Source organism: Pogona vitticeps, chromosome 7, assembly GCF_051106095.1.
Source record: "Pogona vitticeps strain Pit_001003342236 chromosome 7, PviZW2.1, whole genome shotgun sequence".
In the NCBI taxonomy this organism is placed as follows: Eukaryota; Metazoa; Chordata; class Lepidosauria; order Squamata; family Agamidae; genus Pogona; species Pogona vitticeps.
In genome coordinates, this window is record NC_135789.1 from 5,388,179 (window position 1) to 5,405,977 (window position 17,799).

Consider the following 17,799-nt stretch of genomic DNA (forward strand, 5'->3'; position numbering starts at 1 on the left):
AGTTTTCCATAACATACATTTTGAATATAAATTGAACAGACAGGGATGCCAAATACACTCCCCACCCCCATCTCAACCGTTCTGTTTCTTCATATTCTGTTCTAACAAGTAGCTACCTCTCCAGAGTACAGGTGAGGCATTAGGATAATCAAAAGTTGAGGGAAAGCTATTTCTTTTGGAGCAATCCATGGCTTTCTCAGTCAAAGGCTTTGCTGTAATGTAGAAAAAAATTATCTTCTGAAATTCTTTGGTTTGCTCCAGTAGTCAAAGATATTTGCAACATCATCTCCAGTACTTTTAAATAATAATGTCTTTAGAAGATGTTTAGAGAGGCCTTGATTTTTCTATACCTTATCTTCACATCTTTTAATGTAATCATTGTGTATAGTGCCATAGTTCCCTTATGTTGTAAGTCGCCCCGAGTAGACATGGTCTAGAGGGGCGGGGTATAAATCTAATTAATTAATTAATTAATTGTGTTTTTCATTGGTTTTTATCTGCTTTTTCTTTCAAATCTTAATATTGATTTGTATAGCTTTATTCGTATTACTGCCACCTTGGGAATAGGAAACCTAGTGAAACAGTAAATAATAGATTATTATTATTATTATTATTATTATTATTGTTGTTGTTGTTGTTGTTGTTGTTGTTGTTGTTGTTGTTGTGTGTGTAGCACAATCCTAATTTTATTTTACCATAACAACATGTGGTCCAAAGTGGGTGTACAATGTATTCTCACTTCTGTCTCCCCCTCATGTTGTTTCATCCATACCCCCACCCCCATAGTAACTTTAACACACTTCCCTGTTGTGGGAAGATGATGGCGCTCCAGAAGCATATGGAGCCCTATGCAACTGCAATAAAAGTGGAAAGCATGAGTCACTTTGTGCATTCCACTCCTCCACCACATTGTAATATTTGAACAAGGCCCAGGATTTTGGTTTCTCATGGTACAAATACTGAAAAGCAAAAGTTTAACAAGAATGTGTTCTTCAGCAGGGTGAGATTTCAGGCAAACCCTTCATTACCGACAGCAGCCGCATTACTCAGTAAATCAATTCCTGGCACTGAGAAAGAGAGAGACTAAGAGTTTTCACGTGAGATGCAACAAAGAGACTCTTTTTAGAAGCAAAGCCCATGTCCAATTCTATTGCCAGTAACTTTAAAGCTTCTGCCATGTTGCAGTACGATTCAGTGCTCAAGGTTTTCCAAGTTACTTCCCCCCCCCCCCCCCGTTCTTGTAATGGAAAGCCAACTTCTGCACTCAAACATGTGACTACTGACAGAAAATCAAACCTGAATCAGTATTTAAAGGATTACTTGCAAAAGACTGAGCACAGGTTAATGTCTTCCTGGCTGTCAGATGGCATATTCTCTCCAAGTACACCACAATGTGCCTGTGCAGATTCAATAATAAGAACAGATACAGATAGACCTTCTACCTCTTCTCAGAAATAGAACACGGATATGGAATGCCAATTGGATTTAATAAAGCATACATATTTAAACTGATAGGTCACATAATGATTAAACATACAATGAACAGAATTAGTTGAGAGAAACCCATGCCAATTACCAAAATCCAAGTTATTTGTTAACAAAAATGAAATTAAGCCCTAATTATTTATCGCTAACAATCTTATGCAAATAAAAATGTAACCCATATTTGTGAAGCTAAGTAATGCTTCTTGGCTTTGATCCTAGAAATCCAAACAGTTATAAATTTTGTTTAAATGAAATTAAACAGACACCACAAACATTGCAATGAGAGGACAAAGGTTTTCAAGGCAGTTACGGCTTTAGTGCAAAGCATTGGGTGTCTGCTCCTGCCAAGAACAGGAATAAAGGAACTCTCATTCAAAAAACACAATGAAACTACCACATCTACAAGAACACTGATGACATCACAGAATACCTGATCAATAATTTCTAATACAAATGAACAATAAAAGATTTTCTACTATGGTTTTACTGTCCAGCCATCTTGTCTTCTGTCATCCCCTTCTCTTGCCTTCACACTTTCCCAATATCAGGGTCTTTTCCATGTAGTCTTCTCTTCTCATGAGATGGCCAAAGTATTGGAGCCTCAGCTGCAGGATCTGTCCTTCCAGTGAGCACTCAGGGTTTAGTTCCTTCAGAACGGATAGGTTTCATCTCCTTGCAGTCCAGGGGACTCTCAAGTCTCCTCCAGCACCACAATACTCAAAAGCATCAATTCTTTGGCAGTCACCCTTCTTTATGGTCCAGCTCTCACTTCCATACATTGCTACTGGAGAAACCATAGCTTTGACTATGCGGATTTTTGTCGGCAAGGTGAGGTCTCTGCTTTTTAAGATGCTGTCTAGGTTTGTCATCAGTTTCCTCCCAAGAAGCAGGAGTTGTGGCTGCTGTCCTCATCTGCAGTGATCATGGAGCCCAAGAAAGTAAAATCTGTCACTGCCTCCTTATCTTCCCCTTCTATTTGCCAGGAGGTGATAGGACCAGTGGCCATGATCTTAGTTTTTTTGATGTTGAGCTTCAGACCGTTTTTTGCACTCTCCTCTTTTACCCTCATTACAAGGTTCCTTAATTCCTCCTCACTTTCTGCCATCAGAGTGGTATCATCTGCATATCAGAGGTTCTTGATATTTCTTCCGGCAATCTTAATTCTGGCTTGGGATTCATCTAGTCCAGACTTTCGCATTCTGCATATAAGTTAAATAAGCAGGGAGACAGTATACAGCCTTGACGTACTCCTTTCCCAATTTTGAACCATATCCAGTTCTAACTGTTGCTTCCTGTCTCACATATAGATTTATTAGGAGATAGATAAGGTGGTCAGGCACTCCCATTTCTTTGAGGACTTGCCATAGTTTGCTGTAGTCTACACTGTCAAAGTCTTTTGTGTAGTCAATGAAGCGGAAGTAGATGTTTTTCTGGAACTCTCAGGCTTTCTCCATAATCCAGCACATGTTAGCAATTTGGTCTCTAGTTCCTCTGCCCCTTTGAAATCCAGCTTCTACTTCTGGGAGTTTTTGGTCCACATACTGCTGAAGCCAACTTTGGAGGATTCTGAGCATAATCTTGCTAGCGTGCGAAATGAATGCAATTGTACGGTGGTTGGAGCATTCTTTGGCACTGCCCTTCTTTAGGAATGGGATGTAGATTGATCTTTTCCAGTCCTCTGGCCACTGCTGAGTTTTCCAAACTTGCTGGCATATTGAGTGTAGCACCTTAACAGCATCATCTTTTAAGATCTTAAATAGTTCAACTGTAATGCCATCACCTCCACTGGCCTTGTTGTTAGCCATGCTTTCTAAGGCCCACTAGACTTCAACTCTCCAGGATGTCTGGCTCAAGGTCAGCAACCACACTGTCTAGGTTGTTCAGGACATCCAGATCTTTCTGGTATAATTCTTCTGTGTAGTCTTGCCACCTCTTCTATAACACAGGCTTTAAAAAACAGTTGCCCCCCCCAGGGCCAAATATTTCTCTTGAAAAAATATATCCCCCAAGAGAAGGAAGAAATGTTAAACACCCCTTTGAAACACTATCGCCGGAAGGAATAATTATCTAAGACTGCAGGACCATTTAGTTCTCCTAACAAAGAACCAGAAAGTCACAAAAGGCTCTAGTAATTATGTCTAGATGGATAATTACGCCTTCCCAAATATTCAGCTCTCAATAAGCTGCCTTGGGTGAAATTTAATACTGCTGTTCTACCATTTCTTCATCACCTTCGTTAGATACTAAGACAATAAGGTCCAACTTATTCCCCTTCTCTTCTAGCCACTTATTTCTGTCTGACCAAGAGGAAGTATTCTCAAAAGCTTGGACATTTTTTTGACATCTCCTTGATTGTCCTAAATAAAGGTGCCACCTCAACGTGCCTTTTGAAAAGTAGCATGCCTGAGCATGACGTGACCCCACTCCAAGAACAAAAAGTGAAAACTTCACTGTTTTCTTTAACATGTTTTAAGGAGAACACACACTTCCCTGTATTTACTAGGTTAATAAGTGGACTGCCTATATTAATCTAACTGAAACTATCCAACGGATTATTGAAAGATATTACAATCTTTACCTATGTGTTTGGCTCTAAACTTAGATCTGGAGACAACCAAGAAAAGAATACAGGAATGAAAAACCTCATGACGTCTCAACATTTTTTTCTTCATTCATTATCAACTATGAAACAAAAAATGGAGGAATTATCTAAGATATAACCAATATAATACTATTTTTCTGTGATACTGGAGAACGTTAGATCTGAAGTGTCACGTTTTCAGTATGAGAGGAGTGGAGCATCATCATTATTAGAAACTACTGTGGAGAGATGAGAACAAGGCTCAAATATTTATGTCCAAAAATATCACTCTGGATTTGCTTTTTTTTTTTTTAAGGGAAAGAGGAAAGGAGAGAAAGCTCTTAAAGAGACGCTTCTACTGGCAATGCATCAGCATGCTCTGTTCGGCTTTGGCTTTGTCATCTCACTTTCAGGAGGCGGAAGATTGAAGGATTTGAGGACTTTACTTACACCAATAGCCATCTGTACAACTGGCTGTCATCCAGGTATCTCCATAGCTTGGTTCAACGGATCAAATGGTGGATACTGCACAACCTCGATCTGCTTTGTTTTCCTCAATTTTTGGAGACTTTTCTGATCCTGTATTTAATCTTAAAACTGCAGAGTTTAAAGGGACCCTATGGATCATTGAGTCCAGTCCCTATCAGGGAGGCACAGTGGGGAATTGAACTCCCAACCTCTCGCTCCGCAGCCAGATGATGAAATCACTGAGCTAGCCAGCACTTTCGTGTGTGTGTGTCCTCCACTGGTTGCCTTTATTATTGCTGCTTGATTTAAACTTTGCTATCTACCTCAGGCTCCCTAAAGAAGATAATGTGGATTTTTATGAACACAAAGAAAACTCAGCTTTTAAACTGATTCTGGAAGCATTTGGTGCCGTCTGCTTAAGGGCGGGACTGATCCAATGAGCTGTATTTATTCTGAGGACTGAAGAAGTGGAAGTGGCTCCACGAAAACGCATGTTAAAAGAAATCTGCGAGGCTAGACTCCCATTGCTCTGTTTACATACCCCATTGTACTATCAGTAGCGCTTTCTGTCAGCACGGCCTCCTTGTGCAAGTTTAACCCCCCACCGAAAAGAGCAGGGTCAATCTCCTGTTTGTGCAGTGAGAGGTGGGGCATTTATGGTTTCCCGCTCTCAACAGGATATCGTTCTGAAGGTGCCACAAGAATTTCTATAGCGCTTTGTAGTAGTTAATGTGCCTCCAATAATGCTGCCTTACTAAGACTCTGAACAACTAATAAAGACAGTCAGCACATCGCTATACTGAAAAAATGAGAGACAGAGAGAGGAGGAGGAGGAGGAGAGACGTCCTAAGTACCCCTGAACACTCATGTGATGGAAGATCTGAAACAGGGCTTTTTTATTGTGGCACTTCTTTTTCTTACACCAGAACTGTTTCTCCTTTGGGAGGAGGCACCTTGAAAAATTCCATTCATTTTCACCCATATTTTCAAATATATGGCATGGCATATGTTCCCTGCACAAGTTTACTCCATTTAGTGATTTGTCTCCAACATGGCAGGAAGGTAGCTGGCTGCTCTGCTACACCACCAATCATGAGATTGAGGGCAAGGAGAATCAAGGCCCTCAATTGTGTTAGGTCACTGCCAAAACCAGGCAAAGACACAGCAGTGAAGAAATACTGTACAAATATTTCTGAAGAAACCAATCTTTTGTGAAATTTGACAGCATCGTTGCCAAAGCCAAATGCAAATGTTAGTACGACAACTGAGGAAGCCCCCAGGTTAAGCAACAAGACAACCACCGTGTGCTGTCGCTGAAGAAAAGCCAGAAAGCATAAATAATATACTTCTTCAAGGACTGATGCAAACAATGCCCCGGGCATTTTGAAGCTGTTCTGGTTGCCTGCAGCTAGACCTACCCTTACAGTCAGCTTGTAATTTTCACATTCCTTTCAAAAATATATTTTCTCTGTATATGAAAGTTGGAGCAGCAATAGAGGTCCTCAGATATTTGCATGTTTCCAGAGCAATTGAAGACACGATGTATTTATTGCAAAGAATCTCTAAAAATCAGTATAACACTGTGCCAGACGGTAGTTTTACCCTGTCTATGGCATATACTAAGACTCCTGGACTTTTTAGTTATAATACTTTACTCCTGATCTTCCTCTTACTTATTTCTTAGTTCTGACCCAACTATCATTGTAACAGTGACCACCATATGTTTTATTTACTTCTCATTATTCTAGGTGCTTTATATCACAGGAAAACAGCAACCCAAGGTGAAAGACATCAAGCCTCTTTTAGGTAGCTAGACCTGGAAACAAAAAGTGGTACCAATGAGAAAAAAAGGGGCTGAAAAACTACAGCACTGCTGCATGTCCCACTTCCTTGAATCAGATTTTTTCAGGAAGTTCACTGAGAAACGTGACAACTGCCCTTTCCTGAGCCTGCTGCACCTGGAGCCTATGATCCTGGACATCCCACGAAGCCACAAGGATCACCAATGGCCTTATCCTCCAGGAACTCATCGAATCCATGAACCCATCTAATAATGGTGGTTAGTGAACCCAACAGTTGAATTTGTACTCTATGGAGTGTTGTTGTTTTTCTTTTCTCTCTTGCACCCCTAGCGTTCAAGTACTTTTAGACTACCTGGAAGCCCCTACCCCCAATCATAGCTTATCATTAAGATGGAACTGCTGGATAGCTCTGTGGTTTTAGCATCTGGTTAGGGAGCCAGAGGATGGGAGTTCGACACCCCACTGGGCCTCCTTGATAGGGGCTGGACTGAATAATCTACACTAGGTTCCAGCTTTGCAGTTCTAAAATGACGACGAGAATTAGACATGAGATATTCATACAGTGGTGCCTCGCTTAGCGATTGCCTCGTTTAACGATGTATTCGCTTAACGATGAGGTTTTTGGAGCGATCTTGCGCTCCGTTTAGCGATGTTTCCTATGGGGAAATTTCTCATAGCGATGTTCGGGACCTTGCTTCGCTTAGCGATGACAGTTTAGGTCCCCCTTTTCGCTTAGCGATGTCCGTTTTCGCTATTTTAAGTGTATCTTAAAATGTTCAAAAACTGTTTTAAATGCTTGGAATCGTTAGTGCACCTTGTAAAACCTTTGCAAACTTAATTTGGCTTTGTTCTGAGTCTTCATTAATTTTTGGTGAATTCCCCCCTCCTTTGGAATGCATTGAACTGTAGGTTTGACAGCTTAACGATGTTAATTGGTTCCCAAAAAAACATCGCTATGGGAAAACATCGCTAAGCGAAACACCATTTCCCATAGGAATGCATTGAAAACTGGATAAGCTGTCAATTTGGCTTTGTTCTGAGTCTTCGTTAATTTTTGGTGAATTCCCCCCCCATTGGAATGCATTGAACTGTAGGTTTGACAGCTTATCTGGTTTTCAATGCATTCCTATGGGAAATGGTGTTTCGCTTAGCGATGTTTTCCCATAGCGATTTTTTTGGGGAACCAATTGACATTGTTAAGATGTCAAACCTACAGTTCAATGCATTCCAATGGGGGGGGGAATTCACCAAAAATTAACGAAGACTCAGAACAAAGCCAAATTAAGTTTGCAAAGGTTTTACAGGGTGCACTAACGATTCCAAGCATTTTAAATAGTTTCTGAACATTTTAAGACACTTTAAAAATAGCGAAAATGAACCTGTCAAAACCATTGAAATGCATTGAAACCTATTCCATGCATTTCAATGGGGGAACCGCGTTTCGCTTAGCGATGTTTCCTATGGCAATTTTCGCTTAAGGACGGTAATCCGTCCCCATTGGAACGGATTATCTGGTTTTCAATGCATTTCTATGGGAAATGGTGTTTCGCTTAGCGATGTTTTCCCATAGCGATGTTTTTTTTTAACCAATTAACATTGCTAAGCGAGGCACCACTGTATTCCTATCCCTTGGGATAGGAATTATGAAAACTGGCACCAAGGGCATCATTGTCCTCATCATCATGCTAATTGCGGAAGCAGCCCGGCTGGCTCTTTCCTGCCTTTCAGAACAGCCAACCACTCTGGCAAGAAGGTGGGATGGAGAGTCTCCTTGTTCAGCTGTTGAACAGTCAGCTGCATGAAGAGGCAAGGAAGAGCTGGTGGGACTGCTTCTGTGATTAGCGCAACGGTCAGGCGAGCCTGACCATGATTTTTTAAAAATAACTCATAATGTTTCTTCAGCACCATGCCCAGCTCTGTCACACCCAACCTGGTGAAGACTCATATCCCGTATCTCCCACCTTTGGCCTTTAAACTGTGTAAAAGGACCCGACAGCTTTTTGCCCTTTTTTGACTATAAATATTACATTCAGATTCATTTTGTATTTCTTCACAGATGTCCCTTGTCAACCATCTAGAAAATAATAATAAAAATTATATCCCTACTAGTGTCTCAAAAACATCAGCTTCATTTTTTAACCACGAGACTCCTCCTCTTCTAGCTTTTCCTCCACTCCTCTGGGAAAATACATGGCTGACTGCAAAAGCATTTACTTTCACTTTGAAATTGAAGGGTAATAACCTCCAAGTTATTTTTGTAAGAGTTACAGAGCTGGAGAGATTTTCTTCCCCCTGAGCTACAGAAGGGCTGTCTTTGAACAAAGAAGTACTTTTTAATTTCTTTGCTTTCTCAGATCATTTTGAAAGGCCCTGCTGCGTACATTCCAGTTCTCCAAATTACTAGTTTCTGCCAAGTGTTCCAACACAAGCCATTTGATAAAGCAGCTGCAAGTTAGAAGGGCACCACGGGTATTGGCATGTAGGCGAGAATTCTCAATGCCCGATTTCAATACAAATTTCACTCACTGACATGTATTTCTGTTCATGAAAGGCTCTGTCAATTGATCCCACTGAAACTATCTCATCTACGTAAGTTCAAAATGAACACAGCCCAGTTAAGTTAAAGGCTTCTGAGCTTAAGGTACTCCAGTTACAGATGGTTAAGACACACAATGTTAAGCATCTTAGACTTAAGTTCACAGAATGGGCTACAATTTATACTGTAATGGGGGGGGGGGGTTTAAGTCACAAAGAAAGCTTTGGTAGTGGCACTCTAATAAAGGCAAGGCATGTGTTCCTAGCTGCCATTAGAGGTCAAAGGTCACAGGAAAAAATGGAAGTAGTTAGACCCACAACAGCAAGCTTAGAGAAGTGAAGAATAACATGTAAAGAGCAATGGTAAAGAGGAATTACCGTAAATGAAGAATAGAAATAGCAGGGAAGATGGAGTAGAAAATAAAGACAACAGAAATAGAGAAAGAGAAATCGCACTATGATTTGAAGTCTCAATCACATTTTTGGCTGTAGGCTTCTCATCACTGTCAAGCACATGTTTTAAACACCACAGGATGCTCAGACATTTGTCAAAGCTGTAAAAGCTCCTCAGTTCTAGGCTAGTGGGATACTTCCAAATGATAGACTGGACAGATACATGGAGCAGGCATATAGTTCCAGCCTTTCAATAATTAAGTGAATTTCCCTTTGGGAAGGCTGTTCAATTAAATACAGCTTGCTGCAGATGACCTCATAAGAAAAATCTGAAAGATTAAGTATCATTTTGGAGAACAGTTAAATTTGTAATAACTCTGTTCCTATTAAGAAAGCACCTATGAATCCTACAGCAACAGCTACTGCTGGATTCAAATTGAGCAAGCTTAGCTTGGCCGCTCCATCTACTGCCTCAAATACTTCCCTTCAAAAGGAGAGGCTATTTATCATGTTAGAAATGGACAGCAATGGGTTTAAGAACGTCAAAATTAAGATTCTGCATCTAGGCCACTAATGCTTTCGTTTTAAAATATTACACAGAACTCAAATGCTATTCAGTACTTTAAAATATAGTATTAGTATTAAGTGATAATCTATGCTGACCCCATGCTGATCCATATACTGAAGTGCTCTGCACAGTATATTTCTTTCTCCACCTGCAGTTAGACACAAACATGTCTCTAGTATTGCTAACCCAACAAATATACAACACTAGAGATGGGCACGAATCGCCAGACTGGTGGTTCATGCCAATTCGTCCTTCAGATGAACAGGTGTTTGGTGGTTCCCGGTGTCACCTGATCCAGTGGGCAACCACTCAAAGGCAGCGCACCAGCTTTCCTGCCCCACCTCCTCCTGGCACTGCTTCTCAATGAGCGGTTGCCAGAGGAGGCAGTACTGGGAACTGCCAAACACCTGTTAGTCCAAAGGATAAACCGGCACAAACCACTTGGTTTGGTGGTTGACGCCCATCTGTATATGACACTATAGAAGAGTCAGGTACAAACTGTTCTGCATCTTCCAGAATGCTGGAAAGCACTGCTCTTAGTCTGTACAGTAAGTCAGAGACATCAGCAAAACCACTTTATTGAACAGCATATGCTGCACTGGAATGTACAACTTCTAATGTGTCACATAAGCATACCACCATCACAAGTGTGCAACTAGCACCAGTCTGCCTAAGGTGAGACCTCTTAGCATTGTAAAATTTAAGAATAAAACTGTAAAATCTTACTATTCAAGATGGGTGCAGACTACTTGATAGTGCTGGGGAATGGGTGAAAGAAGAGATGAACAAGTTACTTTCTACAGATAAAATATTACAGGGGTGTTTATCTTATCAATCCAGTTTCTACAGTATGGCAGGAAGCTAGAAAGAGATTTAAACTGGAGCTCTGTGGTTTTAGCCTTCGGACAGTCTTAGGCAAGAGGTGTGGTTCTGTGAGTCATGCCTCAATGTTGCCCTTCTCCAAAGAGACCGGTTTTAAAATACAGATAGCTAGCATAGTTAATACGGAAAAGAACAACTTTCACAATTAAGCTTAAAAGCTGGAAGTGGGGAGAAATGTTTTTTTAGAAATGGGTGGGGTCCACAACAGAATAATCTACACATGCAGTCAACCAGATTTGTGGTGCACCAAGAGATACTGAGGAAATATCATATTCCATATAATGAACAGAAAATTAAACCATCTCCCCTGATTCTTGCTTTTTCACCTATACATGACCAAAAAGAAGCAAAATAATAAAAATTTCCTTAATATGCCTTACTGACTCATAGGCATAACTGAAAGTTCTTAAACTCAATAGTTATATCCACAATGGGGAGTCCAGCTGAGAGGTAACTAAATATGAATATCTCATTATTCACTATTAATTTCTTTAGCAATGAGGCACAGCTGAGTTCCATTACAACTGTAACATAGCAAAGGTAACTAACTTCTCAGTCCTTTCATTTTCACACGGCAGTGACTCATGCATGCTAAGCTTTGTTGGGGGGCTGAGGTTGACAATGAGTTGAACAGGAGAACAGGTTTTGTGCCACAGTCCAGCTCCTTGTACTGTTCACATATTACTTTAGTTAGTTCTGAGAAACAGGAAAGTGGAGTTACCTGTTAAAAATTGTAACTAAAATGGCAAGTAACTAATTCCAAGGCCTCAAAATTGTAGTTCTGCGTTTGGCAACACAATTGGTGCTAATGTACAGCTTATTTAAAGTGATGATCCTTACCTATCAGGTAGATAAAAGACAATGATTTTTTTAAAAAATCAAATTGATTCAAACCATGATTTAATTTTTTTAAAATCTTTTTTTATTTAAATAATGATTTAAAATCATTTTGATTTAAATCAAACCCATCCTGGTACCTACCCAGTGCAAACTGTCAAAGGATCCTCTGGGCAGGGAGAACTAAGAAAGCAGCTGAGGAAAGGAACAAGCTTTGCTTACCGCCCTTCACTAAGGCTTGTCCAGCTGCAGGCTGTAAGAAAGCCCCACCAGCTGCACAAAGTACAAGTGGTATTTGTTTCTCTTATATGCTCGCTTTGGCCCAATACCTCTCCTTTCCAAAAAGGTCTGTGTCACATAAAACTGATGGAGTTTAAGGCACTATAATAAAACTCAAATGTTTAATTTACATTAAAAACATGTCTTGGGTACCAAGTTCTCTCTTAATAGCCCCCAGTCTCAGGAGCTTTCGTTGTCAACAACAGTCAACCCCCCCATGGGGCAAAACTGACAATTAAACTGGAACGCCTGACTCCTGTTTACTCTGGCAATTAGAAATATAAGCTGAAAAACAAGTTATAAAATGCAATCTATATACTGCATAATCTATAGGCTACACTTCCATCCAGATAGGATACTCAAAATGGACTCTACTCTACAAGTCCATACATGTTCGTACTGTAAGCCAAACAGGTAACTACTATAATCTCCATTTCATTCTAAACCTAGCCAGCAATAATGCTCCAGACTTCAAAAGCCTTCCTAGAAAACTGTCTTCAGTTCAGAGGACACACAAGGTTAACCTGTAAGGTGCCACAAAGACCATTTTAATGGGTTATTTAATGGCACAGCAAAGACAGTAGGAAGGCAGGCGTGGCATATTTTAGAAAGATTAAAAAGATAAGGGAGAAGACCTAGTTCTAGACTGAATAACAAAGGAAGTCCTTGTAGAGATAAAAATATCAACCTAAATTATCTATACAAAAGATTAACCTAAATAATCTTGGGTATCTGGAAATATTGACCTAAATTATTTATAAAGAAAGCTATGAACTGGCATAAAACTGAGACGTAATCCAAAACCAAGTGAGATTTATCTACAAACCTTGTAAAAACCCAAACTATATGAATACACTGTATCTTAATATATAATTAAATTAAAAACAATCTCTGAGTCGTTACACAAAGCTATACTATCACACATTTTCTTTACAACAAGCAGACAAAAGTTTTAAATAAAACCTTTTGATAAATCCCATTTAATTTTTTAAAAAATATGATACAAGTTTTAAAAATCTGGTTTTAATTGATTTTTATCCACCTTGCCTGGAAGCTAGCATATAATCAGTTTACAACTGGGTGAGTTTTAACTAGGTCTTTCCAGCTGATAGTCCAAAATAAATACCACATAATTTGGGGGGTACTGTTCAAACAAGGAGTCCTGTTGTTCTAATTACCCTACTATTTTCTATTATTGATTTCTGTCTTCATCTACACACACATATATTTTAAATACTGTTTTAATATTAATGTTGGTTTGTCTATTATTGTAACTGCCTGGTATTTGCCTTCTTTATGAAACACAGATCTTGATCTATCGAGCAGAGATGATTTCATATGCTAGGATATTACTTAACAGCATTACACCTAGAGATGGGCAACACGCAGGGGGTGGGAAAGAGAAGACAGCAGGGAAGAAGAGAAGGATAAAACAACATTATTTCCAGCGCAAGAAGATGACTAAGCATATGATTAACACCAACTTCAAGCCTTCACTAACCCATTTATTGTTGCAAAAATAAAACACTTTTCCCCTGCTCACATTGTTGCAGGATAATTTCTTTCTTTTCCAAGGGCCATCTATCTTTTTTCTAACAGGCCAGAGGAAGGAAATCTGCATGCAGTAAAGAAAAGAAATGCTCACGATTACTAATAAAAACTGGAAAAGAATCAGACTGAAAAGGAAGCCTCACCCTAAAACTGCACATAAATTCAGAACACATCCAAGTGGTTTTGGCATCTCAAAGAAACAAGCACATAATATGGTTCAGATTTCTTTGCCCTTGGAAATTCACTTTTAGAGGTACCCATAACACTGACTTTGTGGCCACTATCTCAGTGATTAGGGGGTATCAGGTGATCATCTTTGAACTGCTTGCGGTGTACTGAGAGGGCAGAGTTTAAGTCCTTCAGGCCTGACATAAATGTGTAACTCTTGTATACAAAATAAAAGTTCGCCATTACATGGGCGGAGTATAAATCCCATACATAAATAACAACTTAAGCCAGAAAGGTAACAGCCTTACTCTGAAACAAAATCAAAGTAACAATAGCCAGGGCCGCTACTCTAAAGGAATCAGTATCGCTTAAGGAAACAAAAAGAAATAATCCTGGAGATTTTAATAGGGAGCTCCAAGATTCTTTTGCCAACATTATATGAAGGGGGGGAAAGCAGGAATAACTTTAGCCAGAGTTGGAAAATGGGACTGAGAAGGCCTGCCCCCCCTCTTCTGTACAGAAGGAAATGGTATAAAACAGAGGCCCTAATCCAAGAACTGCTGGACCCTATTTACAAAATGTTTTTTTTTTAAAAATGATAGTATAAATTGCTGCACAATATAGAATTATAATTTATAATCTCTATACCACAATGATATCTTCAGAGCTATAATGGTTTAAATTAAAATTGCTGTTTATTTTTTAAAAAAAAACAAGTTATCCATTTAAAAATCTGACTTAAATTTAAAAATATTTTAAAATATTTTTCTGTGAAATAGCTGGTTTTTACCTACTCTGGAACACTTATTTCCAATATATTCTTAGATAAGCTCAAGATGGCCAACTGTCTCATCAGCTTTTTTTCATGCCCTTCTCCTCTTACCAGGCACGGCATGTAAGAAAGCAATGCAAGCAAAAACGAAAAGCACAGACCCAAAATTTAAGCTTCCCCTTAACTCTGAGAAGAGGGAGCACCAACAGCCAATTGAGATGGAGTTCACTTGGCAATCTCACCTACAGGAGACTCATCAAATCAATGGGATTTACTTAAGTGTTCATTCACCATTCAACAACCAATTGAATAGTTCTACTCTACTCGGGTTGGAACTAGAACTGGATTCAAGCCAGAGATAAAATTTGAGAGGGAAGACATGTTAGGTTTGTTGCAACAGAAACCAGTACAGAGTCTTGTAGCAACCTAAGGACTAAGACGTTTTACTGGGCATAATATTCCAATGATTGTAGGCTTATTTCTTGTATATGAAGAAGAGCCCCCCCCCTTAAATATAGTAAGTCTTTTTTCAGCTTCTTCTAAGGCTAGAACCTACAGAAGCACTTCATCACTTCATTTATTTAAATTCCATTCATATGGCGTAGGAGGACAAAAATGGTTGCCTGGGTATGCACAACTACAGAATGGAGCCCTAGTGTGTGTAAACCACACAGCCTGAATGAGCCGCATGTTCTCCTGGATGGCTCACTAGGATGCTCAGTTATACATGAACGCTATCAAGGCACACTTGGATTTTTAAGAAGAGTTTACACAGAGGTACTGATCAACTGAACCACTGAGCTGATGGTTTGGCACAGCTTAGGAAACAAATTCCAATAGCAGTGCACTTCTCTCTACTAAAAAAAAAAGATCATGCATTAAAAAATGAAGGAAGCAGAAGCAATCTGTTCTAAATTGCTTAGGTCAACTATGGGGTGCCAGCTGTGGCACAGGCAAACAGTGCAAACCTACAGTTATGTATGCATTTTGTACTCAACATGCAAGAAGCAGGAGGAAAACTTGCTTCCACTCGTTCAAAACTATTATGTGAACCAATCTGTTGTCATATTTGTAACTAAATGAAGAATTTGCTAAACAACTGGCAATTTTTTGAACTTTTCTTTCCTAGCAAACCAGTTCTTCCCAATATCATTATATGATTAGCCTGAGACAGGCTAACTCACTGCATCAGAACTGAAAAGTACTTCAAAGGTCAGGTAGTGCTCTACTTCATCCAAGAATCCTTAAACTGCAACATCCTTGATATGGATGGTTATCTAGCTTGAACTTACACCCCTCTAGCGAAGAAGACGACACACTGCAAAGAACGTCCTAACAGTGAGACCCATCTCACAATGAAATACAGTGGTGCCTCACTTAACAAGCGCACCGTTTAACGACGAATCCGCATAGCAATGTCGCAATTGCGATCGCAAAAGCGATTGCATTGTGATGTTTAGATAGGGAAAAACTCGCATTGCAATGTTTACAGAACAGCTGATCGGCAGTTCCAAAATGGCCGCCGCAAGTGTTTTTGCACCCTGCCCTCGCTTACCGAGGGTGCGAAAATGGCGGCGCTATGGAGGAACATCGCTGAACGCTGAGTTTAGGGCCCCATAGGAATGCATTAAACTAAGTTTAATGCTTTCCTATGGGGTTTTTCGATCCGTTTAGCAATGTTTCTGCATAGCGACGATTAATCCAGAACGGTAAGCTCTCCTTCCTTGAAGATTTTTAAGCAGAGGTTGGGTGGCAATCTATTTGGAATTCTTTAGTTATGGAATCTTGTAACTGGGCATTTGGTATCATTTTCTGAGGTACAGTACTTTGTACTTACCCCTCTTGAATTTCATTCTGTTGTTTTCAGCCTAGTGTTCCAGCCTATCAAGATCACTTTGAATTTTGTTTCTGTCTTCCAGGATATTAGCTATTCCACCCAACTGTGTCATCTGCAAATCTGACAACCATCCTTGGGGTTCCTTTCAGCTCTGCAATTTTGTGATCTCCCAAATCAGTTTGTTTCAAATAGACAATATCTTCAGAAGGCTTCTTCTAACATTTCACCGAAATCTGTTTCTTTAATATACACTCACTAGTTCTAATCCTGGCCTCCGGGAAAGCATAACGTGTGGTCCAAATTCTGTGTGACAGCTCCTCTGATACATGAAAACAGTTGAGTTAATGTTGTTTCTCATCCTAAACATGAAGAAGGTTCTGTGCACCTCATCCTGAATACAAACCTTCACATTCTGCTTTTAGACTGTTGTCCATCTACAGTGAGTTGTAAATAGCCACTTCCCCCATTTCTGCAAAAGACCAATAAATAAATAAATAAATAGGGCTACATCCTGAAAACTGCACGCCGTGTTTCATTCTTACTTCCATCCTGAAAAACTGCTGCTCTAAGGTTGTTTAAGGAAGAGCTGCTTTTGTGCACACAAAAAGCTACTATATACCTTTCAGTGCTTCTAGAATTAGGAAATATTGCAGAGCACCGGGACTTCTGCTTTCTCTCCTTCTCTGTTAAGTGGCATAAAGGGAAGGGACAGAGAGAAGGTGAATTTTCTAGCAACAGCCAGGCCTATATCACTCCCCACACCCCTTAAGACAATTGAAAACATTTCATAGATCGATGCAGAAATCTCAAGTGTTTGAAAAACTATGCTAGAATAAATCTGTTGTTTCTTATTCTCCAGGCCATTGTTCAAACTATGGATCTGCTCTACATGCTACCTCTGGATAGACTCAACACAGAGAACCTGCTGTACTACTTAAGAAGCATCTGCTACATGGATGTTGTCACTACTGATGCTGGATAGGACTCCATCCAAAAGTCGACCGATTTTGTTTGAAGAAATTTCAACTCATGTTCTAAACTTGGCCTTCATTCTGTTTTATTTCATGGGGGTTGTTATCATTATTACCTCTGACCAACTGGGATGGTATGTATCAAACAAAACATGCAATGAATGACAGGAATAAAGTAAGCTTTCAAAAAGCTACATTCTTGGTCCATTTGTCTCACTATAGTTTACACTGACTAGTAGTTATCTGGCAATGAATGGGAGTAATTTCTGTACTGGATAGCAATGACAATTTGGATTTATCAGCAATATTTGGAAGACAAAACTGAGCCCATATTATGACCAACTGGAATAACCTTTTTTAGGAGAACCTCCATCTGCACCATATCAAAATGCAGTATTATGAAACCTACATGTTTTCCCCCTTTCTACAAAAACATGAACTGGAAAAGGAACAAAGGCTTTATAGCTTGTCTCACATCTGGCAAACTGTGCAAGCCACTTCCTGTTAGAGCAGGCGTTTCCAACTGCTTGGCTTCCTGTGATGCAGACAACCTCGCTGGGTATGTGCGTATAGGAAAACAGAACTAAGATGGCTTACAGCATGCTTGAAGTTATTACAGATTTATAACGAACACAAGCAGAGAAAGCCACCAATTTGTTATGTTCTGAAA

At 39.7% G+C, this 17,799-nt stretch overlaps 1 protein-coding gene across 8 annotated transcripts in view; it reads right to left on the minus strand.

Annotated features, from left to right (window-relative positions):
- GNB1 (G protein subunit beta 1) overlaps window positions 1-17,799 on the minus strand; it is a 60,183-nt gene that overhangs the window by 29,636 nt on the left and 12,748 nt on the right. The window contains exon 1 of one of the 8 annotated variants that reach the window (XM_078379433.1): window positions 16,562-16,624. The exons of the other annotated variants lie outside the window; for them this stretch is intronic. The gene's annotated coding sequence lies outside the window, so the exon portion shown is untranslated. Of the gene's footprint in view, window positions 1-16,561; window positions 16,625-17,799 lie in introns of those variants that run through there. 8 annotated transcript variants of the gene reach the window in all.